Genomic DNA, 26,391 nt, shown 5'->3' with positions numbered 1-26,391 from the left:
ATTTCCTCCATATTTACGAACATTCATAAAAAATTGAGAAATCTCATGAGCTATATGGATGGGTCACTGTATAATTGCCTACAAAGAGAGAAAAAAGGATTGAGGATATAGAAGTGAAAGAATAATGTATAATTCATAATATGAAGATGAAAGGTGGGTGAAGTTGAAGCAGCTCTTCCGTTGAAAATGTTTAATCATTTTTTAATATCAACACACCTTATTATAAAGACAACATGGCTTATCCAAATACAATCAGTAAAGTACTACCGTCTTTAATCAAGATATTATGCAATTCTCAAATAGTTCTTAGAATAGAGCATTTTATGAATATGGTTCAAATATGAGTTAAATACAGATTTCTTAATAGTTGAGCCATTATGTAATTAAATAATATTTATATAATGACAATTGCGTACTCCATAAGTGAAAGTTAGATTTAATGAGACATTTATTGGCTCAAATGATTAATAATAAAGCTCTCTGTGCTGAAGGTAATTTATACACACACGATATGACCAAGAAAAAAAACTCATCTTAGTGCTTACCTTGTGTTCAATGTTGGTTATCTCCTATCCAATTCAAATCAATTCCTGGTTTAAAAACATCAGCCCAAGACTTAAGGGCAATCATCATTAGGAGCGAAACAAAGAACAAAGGTTCCTTTTTAAACATGTCGAGGTTACAGAAAATTTTTGCAAAGATTTACATTTTATTTTACTAGTAAATTGATCTTTTTTTTCTAATAATTTATGGAAATGTCTCAGGAACCAGAAAAAGAAAATAATTTATTTCTCTCTCCCCTCCCTCCCTCCCTCCCTCCCTTCTTCCCTTCTTTCTTTCTTTCTTTCTTTCTTTCTTTCTTTCTTTCTTTCTTTCTTTCTTTCTTTCTTTTTCTTTCTCTCTTTCTTTTTCTTTCTCTCTTTCTTTCTCTTTCTTCTTTCTTCTTTCTCTTTCCTCCTTTCTACTTGACAAATAGGTAATTTGGTAATCATGGGGTCAATAAGTGCAAGGATATATGATTTATACTGAGTACCTGTCAAATACCAAGCACAGATTGAGAGACTTTAATGCACAATTTCAGAGGCAAGAAAACATAGGCTTTTAATGGACTTATAAATGGAAGAAAATCTTGACAGATGACTGTCATCATGATCCTCCATGCAAGTAGTATAACCCTTATGATAGGAAAGTAATATCGGTTAGGATGATCTTAGAGTATTCTAGGATATGTCTAAATGACCACTTGTAACTCCTTACAATGCCTTTGTCTACATTATAAATCACAAACTTATGTTTGAGTCCTGGATTTACTACTGTCTTCATCTATTTTGTGCTGCTTGTGGAGGAAAAGTTAAATATTAAATTTGAACTCAATTGAACATGGATACAAACAATGGTCACCAAGTCTCAGAACAAGTAGTGTGGGCCCCTTGAGGTGTTCATCCATTCCTGTGTCAGAGTAATGTCTATTTCAATCTATTCCTATATATTAGTTATTGAAAACAACAGACAATTGCAAAAACAAGTTGACCTTTTTGTGTTCCTTGAGCCCAGTTGTGAAGGACCCTCATGACTGGGCCTCATGTCAAACAACTTATTACAAAAAGAGCTAGGGTCCTAGACTGCACTGAAGCTTCATGAGACCTCTCCTCATCTGTGCATGGACGAGTGGCCAACTCTGGTGCCCAGGCTGTTGCTTCCCAGTCTGGTGGTGAATCCTCCATACTCTGGTGAGTGTAAATATCTTTTTCCTTCTCTCCTTCCCATCACAATTTGCTTATTATATCAATCTGCTTGTTATATCATTTGCTTATAGTATCTGCATTGCTATTTACATGGGATAAATATTGTTTACCCTTAGAGGTATTGTGTGTGTCTTTTCTTCTCCCCTCGCGTGTTTCCCACACAGAACACTGCTGTAACAAAGTACCTGAGACAGGTAATTTATAAAGAACAGAAACTTCTTTCTCATCGTTCTGCAGTCTGGAAAGTCCAAGATTAGGACGCCGGTGGTTTGGTTGTCTGCTGAGAGCTGCTCTCTGCTTCCAAGATGCTGCCTGTATCTGCATCCTCCAAACCCTGCATCTTTGGGAGCAGAAGGTGAAAAGGGGAGAAAGCTGAAGGCTGTATGAAGCATCTTTTATAAGGGCCTACATTCCATTCGTGATGGTGGATCCTTCATGGCCTAATTACCTCTTAAAGGTCCCCCTTCCTCTTAATGCGATCACATTGGCCATTAAGTTTCAGCACCTTGATTTTGGAGGAGACACACTCAAACCATAGCAACTAGTTTCTACCTTTGCTTTGCCCTCAGTAAGACACTAAATGCCTTACAGCCTCAGTTTCCTTCTTGGCAAAATGGTGATATTGATGTGCCCCTTTTACCTCCCACGCCTAAGAGGAACAAATACAACATTAACAATCAAGGACTGTGTTCCCATTGCTCACTTCCCAGATTCCAGATGGAAGGTATAGCACGAGGTACAATTTTATCTGTGTCTCATCCTTCATGCCTGTCATGGTACTTTGTGCAAAAAACACATCAATTAAGATTGGAGGCATTCATGGACGTATGTATTGAATTCTATCTAAAGTGCTTCTCAATGATCTCTGGCAAGTCAGAAAGAAGCAGCATCACAATGTTTGGAGACAGTGCTCAGAGCATCCAGTTTGCTGTGACATTGTTCTCTTCCAGAGAACTGTCACATCACTAGCACATTCTTATTGGCCACACTACTGGTTCTGAAGTTGGTCTATTATAAGCAGCAGCAGCTCTGATTTTGTAGTTGCCAAAATTGTTATTTTGCAGTGAAAAGTAGACTTTCCAATAAAAACAAAGTCTGGACTTAACGCTGAGGTTGGTTTGGCTTCTGTAAGTCCAAAGTTAGAGAAGATATTGAGGGTTATTCAGAAGCAGAAAGGACTGGCCAGAGTTAGTAATTTTGTAAGAAAACTTTCTGAAGATGAGGTATGGGGAATGGAATGGTTAAAAAATAATATATTATTTGTTCCAATTTTTGCTAAAATTTCATCCATGGTTGTAGTTGGGTAAAGGACTATTGATTTTTGTTTATTCTGCTTTATTCTAAATTTTCAGGCAGTAATATATAATGTTTACAAATGAGTTACATGCATTTTAGAAAGCAATATTTTTCCTGCAATACAAATTCCTTGAAGATGCTTGGGAAAGTGTACTGTTAAGTCTGGCTCCCATATTGGATTTTTGGGGTTTCAGTCCTATCTCCACCACTTAGTCGCTATATAACTTAGGGGAAAATCCCTAATGCCTCTCAGTGTTGGTTTACTCACCTTTAAAATAGAGATGATTATAATAACAACCCAATATGGTTGCTGAGCTCAGAATTTCAACTCTGTTCTTAATAAAGAGAAAATAAATTCAGCTCCTGTAACTCTAATCTAGGGCTATTCTAGGACATAGATAAAGGGGATAAGTTCTCATTTGCTATGCCTCAACATCACCTCTTCCAAAGCCTTTTGGATACACACACACACACACACACACACACACACACACACACACAGCGTATACCTGAAATTAAGGAATTTTTCCAAGAACTAAAGTTACTTATTTGCCTAGGAGGAAGCCCATTTCTTGAACATCACTGAGTTTTGGACCTTATATTTCCTGAAGTAAAAAGGTGATCTGGATACATATTATCCAGGAAGTCCAAACATCAACACTTGTGGAATTCCAGATCACTAGGTCCAACAGACCCAGCTCCTTTGTGTCAGTTGAAAAGTGGAAAAGATGATCTCATCGAGACAGATAAGGGCGGGCTGCATTCCGTGCACCAGATAGGGAATGCCATCTGTGGGTACCTTCCCATGGCCCTGTCTTTTCTAAACGAGTCTTGAAAAGTATGGGAGAGACCTCTCAGTCTTTACAAGAAGACCCTGTTTCCTTTTCTGCCTGGGAACACAGCCGGACCTTGTTTCTCAGGCTCTTCCGTGTGTAAATGGAGCTTGGGGCTGAGTTATGACTAATGCATGTGAGCGAAACCAGCAAACCTCCAGACCCAGCCTGAACGACCTCCTTCGCCACCTGAGAGGCTCTTCCCATCTGTTGGAAAGAGGCACTGCATCCAACAAGGATTCTGAGACCCGAGAGGACTGAGGAGCCACCAGACTGAAGAGGTCTTTGTCTCTGAATCAGAACTGTGGAAGACCCCATGTCAAACATCCATTTCTACTTTACTTGAGCCAGAAATAATATACTTTTAGTATGTTAAGCCACTGAGGTTCTAGGCCTATTTGTTACAGCACTCAGCTCCACCATAAGACAAAAGACAAACTTGGATTCCATCAAATGATGACAGGTGATAGACAATTTGGCAAATTCCTCCCAGTGTTAAGTACATTTACAAATGAAAACAGAGTTCACTGAGAATTGTAGGTACAGGTCTTTTTTTTTAAATTAATTAATTTGTTATTATACTTTAGGTTTTAGGGTACATGTGCGCAAAGTGCAGGTTAGTTACATATGTATACATGAGCCATGCTGGTGTGCTGCACCCACTAACTCATCTTCTAGCATTAGGTATATCTCCCAGTGCTATCCCTCCCTCCTTCCCCCACCCCACAACAGTCCCCAGAGTGTGATGATCCCCTTCCTGTGTCCATGTGTTCTCATTGTTCAATTCCCACCTATGAGTGAGAATATGCGGTGTTTGGTTTTTTGTTCTTGCAATAGTTTACTGACAATGATGATTTCCAATTTCATCCATGTCCCTACAAAGGACATGAACTCATCATTTTTTATGGCTGCATAGTATTCCATGGTGTATATGTGCCACATTTTCTTAATCCAGTCTATCATTGTTGGACATTTGGGTTGGTTCCAAGTCTTTGCTATTGTGAATAATGACGCAATAAACATACATGTGCGTGTGTCTTTATAGCAGCATGATTTCTAGTCCTTTGGGTATATACCCAGTAATGGGATGGCTGGGTCAAATGGAATTTCTAGTTCTAGATCCCTGAGGAATCGCCACACTGACTTCCACAAGGGTTGAACTAGTTTACAGTCCCACCAACAGTGTAAAAGTGTTCCTATTTCTCCACATCCTCTCCAGCACCTGTTGTTTCCTGACTTTTTAATGATTGCCATTCTAACTGGTGTGAGATGGTATCTCATTGTGGTTTTGATTTGAATTTCTCTGATGGCCAGTGATGATGAGCATTTTTTCATGTGTTTTTTGGCTGCATAGATGTCTTCTTTTGAGAAGTGTCTGTTCATGTCCTTCGCCTACTTTTTGATGGGGTTGTTTGTTTTTTTCTTGTAAATTTATTTGAGTTAATTGTAGATTCTGGATATTAGCCCTTTGTCAGATGAGTAGGTTGCGAAAATTTTCTCCCATTTTGTAGGTTGCCTGTTCACTCTGATGGCAGTTTCTGTTGCTGTGCAGAAGCTCTTTAGTTTAATTAGATCCCATTTGTCAATTTTGGCTTTTGTTGCCATTGCTTTTGGTGTTTTAGACATGAAGTCCTTGCCCACGCCTATGTCCTGAATGGTAATGCCTAGGTTTTCTTCTAGGGTTTTTATGGTTTTAGGTCTAACGTTTAAGTCTTTAATCCATCTTGAATTGATTTTTGTATAAGGTGTAAGGAAAGGATCCAGTTTCAGCTTTCTACATATGGCTAGCCAGTTTTCCCAGCACCATTTATTAAATAGGGAATCCTTTCCCCATTGCTTTTTTTTCTCAGGTTTGTCAAAGATCAGATAGTTGTAGATATGCGGCCTTATTGAAAGACAGAAGCAGAGTTCAGAACTCACAGGCTCTGTGAGGCAGCCACTCCTGAACAAGACTCCTCGGCCCCCCTGGAGGCTGACAAAGCCTTGGCAGGCAGGAAACTTCCTGGGCCAAGCCCCGTGCTGCCCTAATCACTGCTTCTGGAAAATGAGAGCACCTCCGCAAAGAGTATTTTTAGATCAGCCTAATTTTTAGAACAAACCACATCTGAGTGCTCACACTCCATGTGTACACTGTTACTGATGCATCTGCTATTTAATTTCCATTATTAATATTTACTACAATATGATTAGTCTGGTTCTGAGCCTCTGAGTTAGAGGTTATTATAACTTTCCTAAGTATCAAGCCCATAAAGCAAATACATTTATTCTACTTTCTCTCAACAGTTCTACGGAATCTTGGTGTGGAAGCCTTCTTCTCTTGGGGTGTGTGCCTTTTGGGATGAGGTTTTGGGATCTCTTCCCTTACTGATCTCCTTTTAGGTGGGTGAAGTACTTTTTCCTCAGATCTCATAAAATCCAATGCTAATGAGTGACATTAATTTCAATGAGAGTATACTATGAATATTTCAATTTGCTTCTCCTACAATACGAGCCTCTTAAGGACGGTGATTAAATCATAATAGTTTTATTTCCAGTGCTGGAGACACAGCTTGATGTATCATTTTATTTGTATTGGAGAAAGATTCATTGAGCACCTGCTATGTGCTGGGTATTGAGGTGGGCACCAGGAAATCGACGAACAACAAAAAATAGCCAGGAACCTTGTTCTCATGAAACTAATAGCCTAAAGAGAAAGGCAGACAGTTATTGAAGATTTGCAGTAATAAACACATAATCACGGATGGGTTTAGTGATCTGGAAGAAGTGAGCATTTTCTGTGGAAATGTCTTACTTTATCTTTCCCCTAATAGGCCCTTAGACATGGGTGTGAGTACAAATGTTTATTTGGGAGGTGATTTCAGGGAGCACAATGAGGGAGTGGAGAAGTGAGACAGGGAATTGAGGAAAGCCAATGAAAGTTATGTTATAGAGATAATTAATGCTGTGGACAACAGAGACTCAGCCCTGCTGGGTTCCTAAGACTATACGGGACACACCTGAGAATTGCCTCACTGTGGGCAAGGCCCAGCCCTCATGGCTCATTGATTGAGAAGTGCTTCGGTTTATTGACTCCCTAACACTCCCAGCCTGTCGTGTGTGTGTCAAGCATTTCCCCACAGCCAGAGAGACATCAGGGGGAGAGATGTAGTGGGGGCTGGCTATGAGCTGCCTCTGGGCTAGTTTATAGGGATATGGACTATTGACAGCATCTTCTAGGTGGACAAAACAAAGGCACTCCCTGATCCCCAGATGAGGAAATCAGGGAAGAGTGTCCTGATGAAAGACATGCTGAGAGCTAATGAAGGAGAAAAGGGCTGGGAATGGTGGCTCACGCCTGTAATCCCAGCACTTTGGGAGGCCAAGGTGGGAGCCCAGGAGTTCGGGACCAGCCTGGGCAACACAGAAAGGCAAGGCTTCATCTCTACAAATAATAAAAAATAGTCAGGTGTGGTGGTACATATCTTTGGTCCCAGCTACTTGGGAGGCTGAGGTGGGAGGATCACTTGAGCCTGGGAAGTTGAGACTGCACTGAGCCAAAATCTTGCCACTTCACTCCAGCCTGGTGACAGAGTGAGACCCTGTCTCTAAAAAAAAAAAAAAAAGGGAGTGGGGGAGAAAAGATGAATGTACTTGGTCTTTGGGGGATGGCATGGCAGAGCTTTTTTTTTAGCAAGAGGAAATATATCGTATTTGTTAGCATGAATATGGTTGGTGTGATGGGAACATGCAGGGCTAGGTAGGGAGGGTACGAACAAAAAGAGATGAGGGAGATACTCTGGGCCAGCTCATGTTAGCGTTGTAGCCTTTGCCTCACCCTCAAGAGCAATGGGAGGGAAGTCACAAAAAGTTCTCAAGCATAAGGTGGGTCACCTGGTGAGATCTGTGTTTGAAAACAATGTTATTAAGACATATTTGGAGCAGCCCAAGCAGATGCAATTTAATAAACATTGTCCAAGTGAAAGATGATGGAAGTTGGACTACGGTGATGATGCTAGGATGGGAAAAACATTGAAGATGTAAAATATGATGGATTGATGGTTGTGAAGGAAGGTGGAAGGCAAGACTGATCCCTATGTTTTTGGTGTAGAAACAGAGTCATTGGTGAGTGAATAAATCCTGGAAGAGAGTGAATTGGACTGACGATCAAGGGTTCATCTTAACCATTCTGAGAAATCCAGTTTTGAATTAGCAAGTAGGAAATATGTCAAGGTAGGCAGTTTCGATGATCTGTGTGGCGTGCACCAAACAGGTCTGGCCTGGAGAAATATGTATGTGAGATCATTGTATCCAGGTGTCAGCTGACGTGATAAGGAGGTCTAGCCAGGCATGTGGAATCCTGACATACAGTGAATGAGTAGAGAAGGAGGAACCTTTTCCATTCTTCTTGGCTGTCTGCTTTACTTCTAATTTGATAGGGACCCTCAGTGCTAGGCTATGAATTCTCAGATTCCCCATCCCTGTAGATCCCGGGGTAGCTAAGTTGAGTCTTAAGAAAAGATCAGATGCCTAGAAATGCAAATGGATGGATGGATGGATGGGTGAATAGATGATGGGTGGATGGATGGATGGATCCTGAATGCCAGGGTCTAACTGAAGGACTGAAGAAGGCAATGAACAAGAAAATAAAGATTGAAGGAAGAATGAATCATTGATGGATGCATGACAGAATTCAGTGGCCTCAGCAAGTGATGTTTTATTGTTGCCCAGGCAATGTGACTACATTGGGAACTGCATGGGAATATAAATGTATTAATCGCATGTAGAGGGATGTGTAGACTTTGGCTGAGCTTTCTTATGTACGCAGATGGACCTTTGAAGAAATTTCAAGTTTATTTAAAACCAACTACATTCAGTTTAATGGTGCTGTGTCCCATATACCTGCAATGGTCTGGAAATGGGATCTGTGGTTGTAACACAACTTTCCTAGAAGTCCTTTATTCATCCTAGAGGTGCAAACATGGTCTGTAGATAGAGGCATATTGGCAAGTGAAGAAAGGAACACAGTCAACCTCATGGGGCTATCTGGATAGAGCAGAAGAATGAGCTGTTGACACGGATGTGAACATTTAAATATTTACTTTATATTCTGGAACTGCTCATATACATATATTAAACAACTATGCATTTATTTTTATTCACTCAGGTATTTGCCCACTTAATACATATTTATTGAGCACATATTATGTACTAGATGCTGGGAACCCCGTGATAAGCAAGAGACGCCATCATTCCTTCTGAGATTTTCCTAGTGGAGGCTACAGATGTTCAGTATATACATAGAATTATTATACGCAAAGAAGGGAATAGTACAGAATGCCATAAGATGGCACATATGGGTGCTTACTTGACACTGGAAAGAAAAAGCATCATTGAAGAAGGGGTGGATGACCACGGAGTAGCAAGTAAAAATGAAGGCAGGCGAGAAGTGTCTAACCAGGGGGAAAGGTCCATGCCAAGACCACCATGAAAGAGGTGAAAGACTAAGTTCTGTTCCAAGATGAGGCAAGATCCTGGGGAGGAAGGAGCACAGGAAGGAAGTGACAACAGGGAAGGAGGCCAGGCTGAAGAAATGAGTAGGGGACAGATACATAATGTTTCCTGTATATGGTATTTTTCATTTTTCAAAACCTACTTATGGGCAGTTGATTAAGTAGATTTTATAAATTAAATACCTGAGAACTCTTGTATGGGAATAGAAGGCACCTTGAGGAATTTCCTAGCCTCTGCATTTAGTTACTTCGGCCGCACATAGTTATGGAGTATCTAGGAATGTGCTCGGTCATGGGTGGGCACTGGGATGAGAAGGGGAGGATGGGTAGATGAATGCTAGGGTCCAGAGGCAGGGCACGGAAGCTCCTGCATCCCAGCCTGAGCATTCACAGGGCCTTGAAGATCAGAGCAGCCATCAGTCTCCTCCTCATAACCCTTTGGTCTGCAATAGGAGCCAGCATGGGATTTTGAGTAAGACCCACCTTGACTGTCACCCCATTACACACCATCAATGTGGCCTCCGTCCTAAACCATTGAGCCTTGCTAATCTCCACCTGATAAAATCTATATGTGGGAGAGTGGGTTGAGGAGGGCATTGGCCCAGTCGCAGGTGCTTGGTAAGTGTTAATTAGTGTAAATATAGAAAATGGGTTTTTCTATGAGACTGCAGAGCACATGAAAAGGACTGGACTCTACAAGCTACAGAAAAGTCTCTTGATATGACACGAGAAGACTGTTCTCAAGAGTCACGCTTGTCTGAGAGTGGTATTGGCTGCTTTTAAGACTACGGAGACTTCTAGACCTGCAAATATTCAAGCAGAAATTGAATTCCAAGCCACTCAGTGGGCTTGGAAGGATAGGAGGCTTATCAGCATTTTACAAATGTTCTTTATATATAAGTCAAGAAAACTTTTGACCGAAGGACTTGGCTTGCAATATCCTAATATAAAAAAAGAGAAAAACACAGCTCTTCTGGTCACTGGGGAAGGGTGCCGGACCCCCGTGTGTCCCTCAACGTTTCCCCCACCACCGCTACCTCTGCAGCCTTCGTATCTCCTCACTTCAGCCATAATGGACATTCTAGAAAACCTCTGGATCCACGATCTGAAGTTTTCACTTCAGATTCCAAGCCCTGGAATTCTTGGATCTTCAAATACCCCCATCCTACTCACCTAAGTCTAGGCCACAAGTAGCCTGTACCAGCTGTGGTGGGTTGGGCATGGGTGATTCCCTGCAGTGGTTCCAGCTGCAGCTTCAGACAGGGATCTACCTCCTGTGAAGCAGACCTTCCTGCTTCCTGCTGTGCTGAGGACACAGGTCCATTTTCCTTACACCCTCTGTATCCCCAGGCCCTGCTTCCAATGCTGTGGAGCACAAATTCTGATGCCTCTGACCATCAGGGTATCTCAGCCCAGCAGAGGATCTGGAAGTGGGGCCCTGTCTCCCATAGTGAGATTTCCTGGATGGCAGCCATGTAGATCTCAGAACATTTTGCATTCTGCAGGGAATTTCAGGTTAGACTGTTTCCCTGGGTATTTTTCTGACTTAAAATCTGTCAGGTTTATCCAGGCATGATGGAGTTGATGAAAATGGTGTCTGTGTCTCTCTTTCCTCTCTTCTGAGAGGGTGTGGAGCTCCCCTGTCAGGGCAGAGAGCCCAAAGCACTCTCAGGAGTGGCTGCTGCCCCCATGCCTGCCTTGCTAACCTCTTGCCAGGTTTCTCAGAGGGAGGCATCTTATCAGCATTTACGTCTTCGAATGTTCATCTGATAAATGTTGCCCCCCAGAAATGACAGAGCTGTGGCAACAAAAGCCACTGGTTTGGGGACATTTTCTTTAGGAGTAGTTGGCAGTAGCAGATGTGAGAAGGTGAAGGCTGTTACTGCATGCATTTTCTCAGGTAACTCAAGAGTGGAAAACCAAATATCTTAGGTTCTCACTTATAAGTGGGAGCTAAGCTATGAGGATGCAAAGGCATAAGAATGATACAATGGACTTCGGAGGCTTGGGGGGTGAGGGATAGAAGACTACATATTGTGTACAGTGTACACTGCTCTCGTGACAGGTGCACCAAAATCTCAGAAATCATCACTCTAGAACTTGTCCATGTAACCAAAACCCACTAGTACCCACACAACTATTGACATAAAAATACAAAAAAGAGGAAAAATTAAAATAAAAAATAAAAATACCTTTTACTGCTTTTTTCTGTATTCTAAGAGTAATACATACTCCTTGTAGAAAATTTGGAAAATATAGGCTGGGCGCAGTGGATCACGCTTGTAATCCTAGCACTTCGGGAGGCTGACAGGCGGATCACGAGATCAGGAGATTGAGACCATCCTGGCTAACATAGTGAAACCCCGTATCTACTAAAAATAAAAAAATTAGCAGGGCGTGGTGGCGGGCGCCTGTAATACCAGCTAGTCAGGCGGCTGAGGCAGGAGAATCGCTTGAACCGGGGAGGCAGAGGTTTCAGTGAGCCGAGATTGTGCCAATGCACTCCACTCCAGCCTGGGCGACAGCGTGAGACTCCGTCTCAAACAAAAACAAAAACAAAAAACCAAAAAGGAAAAAATTTGGAAAATATAAAAATGTCAATGAAATAAAATACCTTTTTTTAAAAGGGGGGGGCCTTGGAAATGTTAAAATATTTGGGGTGTTTTCTTGCATTTGAATTAAAATTTCAGCTTAGATGAAACTATTAATACCTGTGTTAGTGTTAGTTAATCACTTTGGTCTTCTGTTTCTTCAACTGTAAAATAGGAATGATATTTTAGCTCCCAGCATGAAGGAGAAATAAATAAAAACAACTTGTTCAAAATATTTGATGCATGATTAGGCACTCCATAAAATGTAAACTTCCTTCCTATTCTTTTACCTTTTGCTTGAATTTAGAATGTGTGCAGATCTGTTTTGATGGTTCATTCATTCATTCATCAAACATCATTTTATAGCTTCAAGATACTGAACCCTCATGCTGAGAACAAGAAGTGGAAAGGCAGCTTGCTGGCCCTGCCCTGGGCCTCAAGTCTACTGTATACCTGAGCATTTGGTGATGAATAAAGTCTCAGGTGTCAGGCAAAGTTCAGAGACTTTATTTCCTCTCGTAGCTTTATGACTTTCAGACTATTCCCTCAAAATTGTGCTTAATTTTAACTTCATTAACTTCCTGCTCTGTCACAACAGTTGAACAAGAATTTCTCCATGAGCAGTATTCAAATCAGCTTTTAATGAGCTATTTAATTAAAGGCTAATTGAGGTGAATTCATTAAAGATTTCTAAATTATGCTTATCAGGGTAGCTGTGTTTTAAGATGAGTTTTAAATATTTGTTTTATATTGCGTTGTTTGATCATAAAAGTATGTATAAAATCACTTTTAAAAATAACTAATTAGAATGTGGGTGCATTTTTCTTCCTTAATACTTGAGTGGGACGGTTAGTAATCAACTTAATATATGGTTAATGTTGGGCTGAGACAATAAAAGTTTACCAGAGACTATGCCTGAGGTTGTGTTTGGTCCATAAAAAATTTCCAGGTCTCTTGAGTTATTGTGGAACTATCTTGCATCTGGTATTTTAACCACATAGTAAATCATAATGGCATAGATGCAGGGTTTTTACCAAGCCTTGATGACTTTTAGGTTTCAGGTTGACTCTGCAGAAAGGGTTGTGTCTTCACTGTGCACAACATCACTCGGGAAAGGAATACATGAAACATGATTTGGCCTCCCCAAATATACCAGTGCAGCCTCGTCGGTGAGATAAAAGTTTAGCTCAACAAACATGCACTGATGGTCTCCTGCATTCTACATAAAGTCCTGGACAATGAGGATTAACCTGTGTTTATGGTTTCAGCAGGGAGAGACATGGGTCACCAGACAGGTACCCTACGTCATGATATATTTGTCTATCAAGGCAGGGACACAGCCTCATGAGAGCCTGGTGGAGAAGAGTGGTGTGTTAGGCTGGCACCCCTGAGCCCCATGAGATGTGACTCTAAACCTTAATAGACAAGTAGGTGTCACCCCAGCAAAGAAGGAGGGAGGGTTGTGACTGGCTGAAGCATCAGCATGAACAAGTCAGACGAAAGGAAGAATATGATGAGGTTGAGGATGAATACGAGATTCCAAAAAATGCAGTCCCTGGGGAGGGACAGGAGATGGGATGAGAGAGAGAATCAGGGGATAGCTCATGTAGGGCAGAAGAGAAATGTGAAGTTTGACATTGGGCTTTAGGTGTTTCAGAGCTACTGAAAACCTTTCCCCTTTCTCCCCCAGCACACCACACATTGAAAGGCTTTAGGGAAGGGAAGTCAGGGCAAATTCATATTCCACAATTGGCAGTTTTTGGGACAGTGTTAGAGGTAACTGTCAGGGCAAATGTAAAAGGGCTGGATACAAAGGTTATATTTTACTTGGAGATTTTTGTACTCTTTAGTCGAGAGAAAGGACAGCTAATAGATTGTTGTAAATGGGAGTAAAGAAGAAGAAAAAAGGCAAGAGAAAACTAAGGGATAAATCCCACAATGTTGTGTGACTTGGATGTAGAAGGAGAAGGAAAAGGAACATCAGACCAAATTCTGGTTTTGGGTGTCTGTGTGGGTGGACAGGTTCTTGGTCACTCCATGCCTGATGCCCTCTATTCAATATTCACACTTCATTTTAAGAAAGACAATGGCCAACTTGGACCCTCAGAGAGAGAAACATCCAGGCTGGTAATGTGCTGAAATCATCTCCCATGTGCATCTACTCAAGGCTGTGGAGCTATTTAACAGGAAGCTACCAGCCTGTGAATGGCAGCCACACAGAAAGAAGAGGAGAGCCTTGTGAGTATGGGAAGACCAACTCAATTTTTTCTTTGTATCTAACCTGATCATTTAAATGGATTAGCAGTGAGACAGAGGAGAGTGCTGTGAAGTGGTGAGCAACTGGTTCCACAGAAGGTACAGGAGGAAGTTGAGGCACTTTTCTAACAAATATTCGTGTCATGGTTGAAGGTGGTTGGTGGACTCAAATGCCACGAAGGCTCCATCAGCACTGCAATTGAACGGCTCTGTGAATTCCTGATTGCACTAATTAATCAATCTTGTGGACCTCTCTGGCAAGAAATGGCCCCCTTGTCCTGGTTCTGTGTGTGAACGTGTGAGGTGAATGAAGAAAATTTACATTACAAATACTGTGGAGAATGGTGCTTGGCTAATGTCACAAACCCAACCAAAAAGTAAAACTACTTTTGTTTTAAAAAGTGACTTTGCATTTTGCATGTTGAAATATGCTCAAAGACAGGAGTTTGTCTAAGATGTAGAAGGACTGATGAGTTAGAAACACCAGTGTCCCCAGGAAGACACAGCAAGGTAAACACAGGCCCTTTTCTTGCCTCCTTATCATTCAAAGCGTGCACGCAGAATGCCTACTCTGTGACTGTGAAAGGGGAACAGAGTTACTGATCTCCTTATATGCAGAATAAGAGGCTCCCTGACAGAAATACGCCCACATGTTACATAGGGAAGTCTCTTCTACAGGGGAGAGAGATGAGAGGCTCACTTCATAGACTATATGCAGAGCTTCTCACAGTGAGTACCAGGAATGGTTTATTCATTCAGTGGATTTCACTAACCTATGTTTGCATGCATCCATTCATTCACTCTTTTTCTTATTCAGGAAATGGGATTCCATCTCCAGGCTCCATCTTGACACTTGCTCCTCCTTCACCTCACTTCCACCATTCTTTCTTGGCCAGACAACTGTGACAGCTCCTAACTGGTCTCTCCCAGATCTATTTTTGCTCCACCCTAATCTCTTCCTCATGCTTCTCTCAAAGCAGTGGCTTTAAACAAAATTGGTCCTGTGAGTAGTTTATGATCCATCAATGACTCTTTTACACTTAGACTGAAGGATTTAACTGCATCAGCCTTCACTGAGTCTTATGGACTCAGTTGTGTGCCCTCAAAACCCATAGGTTGCAGTTCTTACCCCAATAGCTTCAGAATGTGACTGTATTTGGATATAGGGTCTTTGAAGAGGTAATTAAGTTAAGATGAGGTCATTTATTTGGGTTCACCCTAATCCCATATCACTGATGTCATATAAAAAGAGGAAACTTTGACATGGGTACCAAGGAAAGGTCCTGTGAAGACACAGAAAGAATATAGACATCTGCAAGTCAAGAAGAGAGGCCTCAGGAAAAACAAACAAACAATCTTGCTGACACCTTGATCTGGGCCCCCTAACATCCACAATGGTGAGAAAATAAACTTCTGTTGTTTGAGCCACCCAGTCTGTGGTACTATGTTATGACAGCCCCAGCAAACTAACACATTAAGTTTCTCAAAATATGTGAAGTTCTGACATGGCGGAGTGCTGGGAGTGCTCTCCCTTCATGCTTTGTGTTTCTGGGTTCTTCTTACTCCTCCAGTCCCGTTGGGGATCTCACCTTTTCAGAAATGCCTTCACTGACTCGAACATGAATGGTATCCCCTCTTCTGATTAGCCTTCTCTGTGCCTCTTCCTTTTCTTTCTTATGCTCTCCCTAATTATCTGCTAATTTAAGACTCCTCCCAAAACCATAAGCTCTGTAAAGCCAACAGCCATGTCTATTTTTTTTATTGTTGTAGTCCAAGGGTTTAGCACAGGGCCTGGCTCATAGTTGGCCCTCAGTCGATTTGTTGAATAAATAAAGGAATGAGATACTGATTAAGAAGCTCTCCTATGCCAGTCATTAACCTGGTATGTGGAAAAGGGAGGTGAACTGGTCAGATGTGCTCTCTACCAGTGTGGTGATACAATCCTGCAGATAAGACTGACATCAAACATGTAAATAGAAGAAAGCATAATGAATGTTGACTTGGAAGAAGTACCCTAAGCTTCACAAGCTAAGATATCTTTGTCTTCATATACCAGTGAGTTCCTGCAGTTGGTCGGGGAAGGGGATACCCTTATTGAATTACTTCTGATGAGTTGAAATTAAATGAAATATCATGGCTCTTAATAAGATGCTTCTTCACTGAGAAACTATTCAATTTAAGGTTGGTGGGATTGTATTTGGGCACCTCGCCCTTTCTTAGTGGCAAATCTTCAAGATTCTAATTCCCAGAGGTGTCACAAATGGAGCATGCAAAAGGCAGAGCATCTGTCTTGTTCTAGCTGGAGCAGCATTAAGGAAAGAGGAGGCCAGGGAGAATTTACTACCTCCAGAGGCAGATTGATTAGTAAGAACTGCCAGGCAATTTCCATTTGCATTTTGCCTGGGTAGGACTGGGGAAAGGGAGATGTTTCTAAATGAGAACAGCCCAATCATTTTCTCCTAAAACTTGCTCCAATTTGTCTCCCTGCTCCTAGAAGTTACTACCTTGCATAATCCAGGAAGGGAGATAATCAGCACTTTGAGTTACACTGGTTTTGCCTGTTCCGTTGATAAAATGGCAAAATTCGCCTATGAAATCTTGGAGTTCATTATGGTGTCGTTTTCTCTCCCCTTAAATCAAAGCCATTTTATCTCCTTCAGTCTAACCAGACTCCAAGAAACGGCATCTATGCTTCCTCTTGCTTTCAATTATTTATACTCCTAGGCAGACAAAAACCCAGGCAATGCAATCCTTGGGTGACTTTTAGCTCAGACTCTACCAACAGCTCACCAGAGCTGAGCAGGAATTGCCATTATTCACCACCAAATGGAAAGCAGCCACTCAAGCATGCTTGAACCACTCAAGCATGCTTCAGCCATGGATGGTGAAAACACAATTTTATTGGGGATGCATATGGACACAAACTCTCACGCATGCAGGCCTTAATTGAAAACTAAAACAATTAGCTTTTAATACTTGTGAAATAACGGACTGAAGCACATTTACAGGATGACTGGGAAGCAACAGTCATAGGCTGTTTCTTTTTTAATAACATTGAGTTGTGTTCACAGTTAAGCTCATTAACAACACGAAAGCGGAACAGAGCAGGACACTGGAATGCCGTTTCATTGATTATTTGTGAACAGTCCTTGCTGCTTATTCTATGCTCAAAACCAAACCAAACCAAAACTGCAAACTAGGCTGGGAGCAGTGGCTCACGCCTGTAATCCCAGAACTTTGGGAGGCCAAGGCGGGCAGATCACCTGAGGTCAAGGGTTCGAGACCAATCTGGCAAACATAGGGAAGCCCCCTCTCTAGTAAAAAAGGTTAAAAAAAAAAAAAAGAAAAAGAAAAAAGAAAAAATAGCCCGGCATGGTGGCACACATTTGTAATCCCAACTACTCGGAAGGCAGGAGAATCACTTGAACCCGGGAGGCGGAGGTTGCAATGAGCTGAGATTGTGCCATTGCACTCCAGCCTGGATAACAGAGCCAGACTCTGTCTCAAAACAAAACAAAACAATAAACTGGAGAACAAACTTCCTGAAATAGGTGCTTGTGTGTGTTTTACTGTTTAATGACCAGATGTTGGTAACACAAGGTTGTGCCCTGAGAGGCTTTTGAGATCCACCAGGAAAGCACAGGGATTTGGCCACAGTCTGTGAGTTGGTCAGTCTGTCTGTGAGGTGGTTTGTTGATGTGGATATGGCTCCTCATCTCAAGAAGAGGTGCCCCCAAAGTGCTCCAAACCAGATCTTTGAGCCCTCAGCTAGCCAGCCCGTTCCCACAATGGCTTCTTATGTTGAAATTTTCCCTCCACATTCATGAATGGCAGTGTGAGGGATGGGGACCCTTGTTGGAACTCTATGCATGGTCCTTGCACTGCCCTACTCAAAATGCATCCAGGGTTCCTCCAACTCCTTAGCATGGAGTATAAAGCCCTCCAAGAAAATGGCCCCCAGCACCTTCCTAGCTTCATTTTTAGCCACTATCTCCCGCCAGTCACACCCAGCAACACTCGTCTTGCCTGTGTTGGTTTCGTGACTCCTCTGCACAAAGGTTCCCCTATGTTGAATTCTCTTTTTCCTCTTCTGGCAAGTTCCTACTTTGTGAAGTCCCAGCTAAGAGGATTTGCCCCCTCCCTGGTTGCCTGTAGTCCTCTGATGGTTTCTTGCTACATCTATTATAGTCTCTGTGTGGGAACTTTTCACTTCACTAGAATATCTTGAGAGCAGAGCAAATCTCAGCTCAGACATCTGCCATGTCGTAGGTGCCCAACAGTCTCTGCTGAATGAAATATAAACCTACAAGACAGACCGGTGCACCCAACTGTGGGGAGAGTGCCGTCACTGCATAAGCAAAAGAGATGCTGGCACAGGAACAAGGAATTCTATGAGTAGTTTCATTATTATTCTCATCCAGCCTGCAGAGTTCAGTAGACAATATGACCAAGGGACAACATGGGAAAGTTCATTTTATTACCATCTGAATTTCCAAAAATGATATTGGTAAAAATGCTAATCATATAAAGAATATTTTATTTTATTTTGAGACAGGGTCTCACTCTTTCATCCAGGCTGGAGTGCAGTGGCACGATCTCTGATCTCAGCTCACTGCAACCTCCGCCTCCCAGGTTCAAGTGATTTTCCCAAGTAGCTGGGATTACAGGTGCAAGGCACCATGCCCAGCTAGGTTTTTTTTTGTCTGTTTGTTTTGTTTTTGTTTAAGTTCCGGGATATGTGTGCAGAATGTGCAGGTTTTTTACATAGGTATATATGTGCCATAGTGGTTTGCTGCACCTATCAACCCATCATCTAGGTTTTAAGCCCTGCATGCATTAGATAGTTGTCTTAATGCCCTCCACTACCTGACAGGCTCCAGTGTGTAATGTTCCCTTCCCTGCGTCCATGTGTTCTCATTGTTCAACTCCCACTTATGAGTGAGAACATGTGATATTTGGTTTTCCGTTCCTGTGTTAGTTTGCTGAGAATGATGGTTTCTAGCTTCATCCATGACCCTGCAAAGGACATGATGTCATTCTTTTTTATGGCTGTATATCAACGATAGACTGGATAAAGTTTTTGTATTTTTATTAGGGACAGGGTTTTGCCATGTTGGCCAGGCTGGTCTCGAACTCCTGACCTCAAGTGATCCACCGACCTTGGCCTTCCAAGGTGCTGGGATTACAGGCATGAACCACTGTACCCGGCCCTGAAGAATATTTTAAATCTAAAAGTAAAGAGTTCCAAGTCTCATTACTTAGAAACCAATGGTTTTATCTTTCCAATGGGTGTCCATATGTACCCATATTTTTGCAAGTCACATATAATCAGACATTTTGCTCTTCTCATTTTTTAAGTCTTTTTTAAAAAAATTTTATTATTATTATTATACTTTAGGTTTTATGGTACATGTGCACAATGTGCAGGTAAGTTACATATGTATACATGTACCATGCTGGTGCGCTGCACCCACTAACTCGTCATCTGGCATTAGGTATATCTCCCAATGCTATCCCTCCTCCCTCCCCCCACCCCACAACAGTCCCCGAAGTGTGACGTTCCCCTTCCTGTGTCCATGTGTTCTCATTGTTCAATTCCCACCTATGAGTGAGAATATGCGGTGTTTGGTTTTTTGTTCTTGCGATAGTTTACTGACAATGATGATTTCCAATTTCATCCATGTCCCTACAAAGGACATGAACTCATCATTTTTTATGGCTGCATAGTATTCCATGGTGTATATGTGCCACATTTTCTTAATCCAGTCTATCATTGTTGGACATTTGGGTTGGTTCCAAGTCTTTGCTATTGTGAATAATGCCGCAATAAACATACGTGTGCGTGTGTCTTTAGAGCAGCATGATTTCTAGTCCTTTGGGTATATACCCAGTAATGGGATGGCTGGGTCAAATGGAATTTCTAGTTCTAGATCCCTGAGGAATCGCCACACTGACTTCCACAAGGGTTGAACTAGTTTACAGTCCCACCAACAGTGTAAAAGTGTTCCTATTTCTCCACATCCTCTCCAGCACCTGTTGTTTCCTGACTTTTTAATGATTGCCATTCTAACTGGTGTGAGATGGTATCTCATTGTGGTTTTGATTTGCATTTCTCTGATGGCCAGTGATGGTGAGCATTTTCTCATGTGTTTTTTGGCTGCATAAATCATACTGAATGGGCAAAAACTGGAAGCATTCCCTTTGAAAACTGGCACAAGACAGGGATGCCCTCTCTCACCACTTCTATTCAACATAGTGTTGGAAGTTCTGGCCAGGGCAATTAGGCAGGAGAAGGAAATCAAGGGTATTCAATTAGGAAAAGAGGAAGTCAAATTGTCCTTGTTTGCAGATGACATGATTGTATATCTAGAAAACCCCACTGTCTCAGCCCAAAATCTCCTTAAGCTGATAAGCAACTTCAGCAAAGTCTCAGGATACAAAATCAATGTACAAAAATCACAAGCATTCTTATACATCAATAACAGACAAACAGAGAGCCAAATCATGAGTGAACTCCCATTCACAATTGCTTCAAAGAGAATAAAATACTTAGGAATCCAACTTACAAGGGATGTGAAGGACCTCTTCAAGGAGAACTACAAACCACTGCTCAAGGAAATAAAAGAGGATACAAACAAATGGAAGAACATTCCATGCTCATGGGTAGGAAGAATCAATATCGTGAAAATGGCCATCCTTCCCAAGGTAATTTACAGATTCAATGCCATCCCCATCAAGCTACCAATGACTTTCTTCACAGAATTGGAAAAAACTACTTTAAAGTTCATATGGAACCAAAAAAGAGCCCGCATCGCCAAGTCAATCCTAAGCCAAAAGAACAAAGCTGGAGGCATCACACTTCCTGACTTCAAACTATACTACAAGGCTACAGTAACCAAAACAGCATGGTATTGGTACCAAAACAGAGATATAGATCAATGGAACAGAACAGAGCCGTCAGAAATAATGCCACATATCTACAACTATCTGATCTTTGACAAACCTGAGAAAAACAAGAAATGGGGAAAGGATTCCCTATTTAATAAATGGTGCTGGGAAAACTGGCTAGCCATATGTAGAAAGCTGAAACTGGATCCCTTCCTTACACCTTATACAAAAATCATTTCAAGATGGATTAAAGACTTAAATGTTAGACCTAAAACCATAAAAACCCTAGAAGAAAACCTAGGCAATACCATTCAGGACATAGGCATGGGCAAGTACTTCATGTCTAAAACACCAAAAGCAATGGCAACAAAAGCCAAAATTGACAAATGGGATCTAATTAAACTAAAGAGCTTCTGCACAGCAAAGGAAACTACCATCAGAGTGAACAGGCAACCTACAAAATGGGAGAAAATTTTCACAACCTACTCATCTGACAAAGGGCTAATATCCAGAATCTACAATGAACTCCAACAAATTTACAAGAAAAAAACAAACAACCCCATCAAAAAGTAGGCGAAGGACATGAACAGACACTTCTCAAAAGAAGACATTTAAGTCTTTTTTTTACATTTAGTTTTTCAAAGTGTTTAAAGCAAATATTTGTATTCTCTTTTCCATTGTACAATTAAGTGTCCATGTTTACTATATATTTTCACACTGGTCTTCCTTTACAAATGAAGGTTTTTGGTGTCCAACTACCTGTGTTAAAATCCCAGCTCCATCTTTTCAGGTCAGTGCCATTGGGGAAGTTGCTTAACCTCTTGAAACCTCAGTTTTCTGTTCTGTAAAATGAACATAATAGTAATATTTACCAAATATTATCATTATTAAAATTAAAAAAAATTGAGAAACAGTCTAAACATGATGTTCAGAACATACCAATTAATGAGTTAATTATTACTACTGTTATCATTAGAAGAAAATGGCAATTTAAAACAGAATCTCCTATTTATCATCTCTAAAATAGGGTTAACACCTATTTAATGTGCTTTTGAGTTGTTATTTTTGTCTCCAGGGAGATTAAAAGAGATGACATAGTGTAGTGCCTATGTTTCTGAAAAAGTTGAACAAATGCCTGGTCATTCAATTAGAGGTCGATGTGTGTGTGGAATCAGAGAAAAATTTACACTAATTTTTTAACCAGTGCATGACATTGCCTAAATATATGTCTGATGATGAAGGCTAAGGAGCAGTGGTGACATGAATTCAGAGACTATTGCTGTTCTAGTTGAATAGAAAAAAATTTCTAAACATGGTTTGCTCTCTGATGGTGGGAAGATCATAGCCCCATCTGAGCTTTGGTTTTCTCATCTAAGCATCACTATGACGGACCAGCCTATCTTCAGAGCCAATTGCAACTTTAAGACTCTTTTTCTTTTTCCCAAAATCTGCCATTGACACATGGATAGATTTTCAATGACAATTTGTTTTTTCTTTTAGTTGACCCTCCCAACTTCTATACCCCAGTGAATATAAATTATTAGAGAGTACTGCCATTATGAAAGTATTTAATGTTCTGCCGAGTTACCATATTGAAAAAATGCGTAGTTAAATAGGAAAGGGCGGACCACTTTGGGAAATAATGTGCTTACATTTCTTCAAAATATTCCACTGGGCATTATGTTGCCTTTGATTTATTGTACAGATGCCTACTGTATCCTATTAGAGATTGGACTTGATAAACCTAGAGGATACTTTTACAACCTCAGAGTTCATGAAAATGCACCTTCCTTATTCTGGAAAGAAGTGCTGCATGAGCAATTGCAACAATTAGCTTTTAATTGCACTTAATCATCTCCATTTTTAAGCCAAAGGAGAGGTAGATCTTACTGCTTTTCCCATGAAGTCGAAGCACAGACGTGGGAGCGCAGACACTGCTAGCTTGTGTCTTGGCAAAAATGCAGGATATGCATTGTTCATAGATGGGAGCCATCCATTGGCTGCTCAATCCGCCACTCTCTGGAATTTATATGCCAGCCACCTGCATGTAGACAACAGTGGGCCATTATGATGCTAAAGTTCAGCCCCTCTTAGAGCCAAAGTAAAGAAAAGTAACTGTGTTTATTTTAAATATATAATCAATCATAACCCTGTGAATAGCCACTTTTCTATAAATGCCTTCATATATCATCTAAAGCCCTCTTACTTCTACATAATTCTCTTTTGTTTGGTTCCTGGTCTTTGACTTTACAGTTTCATTCAGGGGATAATATAGAACTAAAGCTCCAAACAAGTCTTTCCTCTATATTCTCTCCTTGGGGCCAGCATTTGCAAGTGAAACATTTTCTGTAAATAGGGCAGATGGGGAATGGACTCATAAACACCCCAGCTACAAGGGCTGTGTGGAGTGGAAGAATAATCCAATGACTTTGGGGGAGTGAGCCCAGGGTTTGAGAGCTGACTTTTAGTATTTGCTTATTTAGTCTTTAGTATTTGCTGACTTTTAGTATTTAGATGTCATTTAGTATTTGTGTGGCTGTAGGCCAATCATTACCTTTCTGTATTTCAGTTTCCTTAACTGTAAAACGGAACCACGCAGGCCTGCTTGTGAAGACCCAAGAGTAGTTGAACACATAGTGATTCTTGAGCAATGTGCCAATAGGAAACTCTGCTGTTATTACTTCTCATTCACTTTGAGTCAGATCACATTTTCTTTTAAGAGGGTCATTGGCTGACTGACATTCACAGGCAGGTAAACAACAGGGTGAAGAAGCTAAAACTTATATCAGCATCTTATAACAAACAGTTAAAGAAAAGTGGGTGATGAGTTTTGAGAGAAGAGGGCTTAGGAGAGGAGTAAACACAACCATCTTCCAATATAGAAAATTGAGGTCATTTGCTTTTTTTTTTTTTTTTTACTTCTGACAAGCCCAGTAAAGGGTGAGTCATTATTTGAAGGCATATGTTAAGAGCTAACTACTCAGTCTACTCACAGAACAGGCTGCCTTGTAGACTGAGCTTTCTTTTGCTGAAGATAGATAAACATAAGCAGTGCAGTGGGGGGTCCCAGTAGGGATTAGAGAGAGAGCTGAATGGTATCAAAAGATGTTTCTTACTCTCAAAAGCTAAGTCTTTCTCATGAGAGATGTCAATTCCTTTTTCATAATGTTGACCATCATAAAAATTTATCCTTATCTACATTATCTAGACTCCTGTAGAAAGGGAAGAAGGCTCTACCACTTACTGAATATACTATTCTACATACCAGACACTGAATATTTGTGTTATTTCATCTTCATATACCTAATCTAGGACCAGGTACATAGGAAACAATCATCGAATATCTGTCACAAAAATAAAGGAATGAATGAATGACCTAAATTTTTTATTATGTATATTTTGCAAATGAGAAGAATGGCTTATAACAAGAGGTGACCATTTAGATTGGTCTTAAAAAACATGCCTATAATTTTAAAACATCTTTGAAGAGGAGTTTTTACCAGCAAGATTCAGAAGTCAAATTTTCTTTCTTCTGAATGGAGAGTCAGAGCTGCAAAATCAGCAATTTAGAGAATCCTGCTGTTTATCAAAAGTTAGAATGTCAGCCATCAGCAGACAGGACAAGTGCACTAATGAAAATGTATGGCTTTTCATTATTAGGCCAATTTGCACAATGCAATTGGAATTGAGTAAGTTGTAACAGCTACAAGATCTGTTTAAAACACTAGGATTGATTTTAATGTTACAATTACCATAAATCTTTAACATTTTACGTTTACAAATAGGCCTCAGAAAAAGGAAGCCTCTAGTAGGTATATTGCTAATGTCTCTGTAAATAATTAAGAAAAAAAAAAAGGCACCTAGACCAGATGCTAAACAAAATAAAATCCGTAAGTTGATTTTCAATTTCCCAGAACTAGGAGAAAGTTTATTAGGCTCCAGTTGGTCTCCTCCATCATGCCAAAGAACAGGGCCCCCACCAGACTGATCCTTTAAGCTGCTGCTTTCAGAAGGGTCTCTATTCTTAGAAGTCTACTCCAGTGATGATTCCAGGAATTACTCTCCAACAAACTTCAGGTTAAAACTCCTGAGGCCTGTAGCCAGATTAAACAGATGCATCCTTCCTTTGCCCCAAGTTTAGCCACGCAGGAGTGGGTGTGGTCCCACACATATGACACTGTTCAAGCAGGAGACTGTTAACTTACCCCCAAACCATTTTCTTTCTTCAAGGCCAGTTAATTTTGCATATACCATACCAATGGAGAGTGAGGAGGGTGTTAAAAAAAAAAAAAAAAAAAAAAAGTAGAAGGCAGTTGATGAAAATGAACTTTCATTTTTTTTTTTGTTATTTATTTATTATTTATTTATTGAGATGGAGTCTCTCTCTGTCGCCCAGACTGGAGTGCAGTGGCGCCATCTCGGCTCACTGCAAGCTCCACCTCCCAGGTTCACGCCATTCTCCTGACTCAGCCTCCCAAGTAGCTGGGACTACAGGCGCCCCCACCACGCCTGGCTAAGTTTTTGTATTTTTAGTAGAGGCGGGGTTTCACCTTGTTAGCCAGGATGGTTTCGATCTGCTGACCTCGTGATCCGCCCGCCTCAGCCTCTCAAAGTGCTGGGATTACAGGCGTGAGCCATCGCGCCCAGCCCAACTTTCGTTGTTTTTTTAGTGAATGTGTGTGCAGCAATTTGAACATTAGATTGGAAAGTTGAAAGTGAATTGGAAAAAAGGTTTTTTTTTTTAAAAAAAAATCATTTATTAATTTACTGAGTTGTGCAAATGTGCAGTTTCTAATTGGTATGTTGAGTGCCTTTCAAAAGTCAGTGGTAAAGTTGAGAGTAAAACCCCAGTGACTCTCTGTCTTGTTGAATTTCGCCAGTCTGAATAATCCACCACAAAAGTTTGCATTTTTCTTGAACACCCCAAAAAGACATTTTGGACATTTGACTGCTGTCCTCATTGACCTAGGAATTCCTACCAGGAAATTAAAGAGGATTAAGGAATTAAGAAAGGGTTGTTGTTTTGTGTGTGTGTGTGTGTGTGTGTGTATGTGTGTGTATGTGTGTGGTGTGGCAGGAGGGGCTCCATTGGTTTGTATTGTTTAATCTTTAGCAGGAAATTAAAGAGGATTAAGGGTTTTCTGCATGCCTGCATGGGAGGGAGGGGTGGAAGGGTCTATTTACATTGTTTTTCTCATTTATTTTTTCAACAATATTCATGAGCACACTTGCCCTGGAAGTGTGTCCCATGCCCTGGAATTAAACCCTAAGAATATAAAAATGAATAAGAAAA

Source organism: Pongo abelii, chromosome 18, assembly GCF_028885655.2.
Source record: "Pongo abelii isolate AG06213 chromosome 18, NHGRI_mPonAbe1-v2.0_pri, whole genome shotgun sequence".
Lineage (NCBI taxonomy): Eukaryota > Metazoa > Chordata > Mammalia > Primates > Hominidae > Pongo > Pongo abelii.
Note: the sequence above shows the minus strand (reverse complement) of the source record.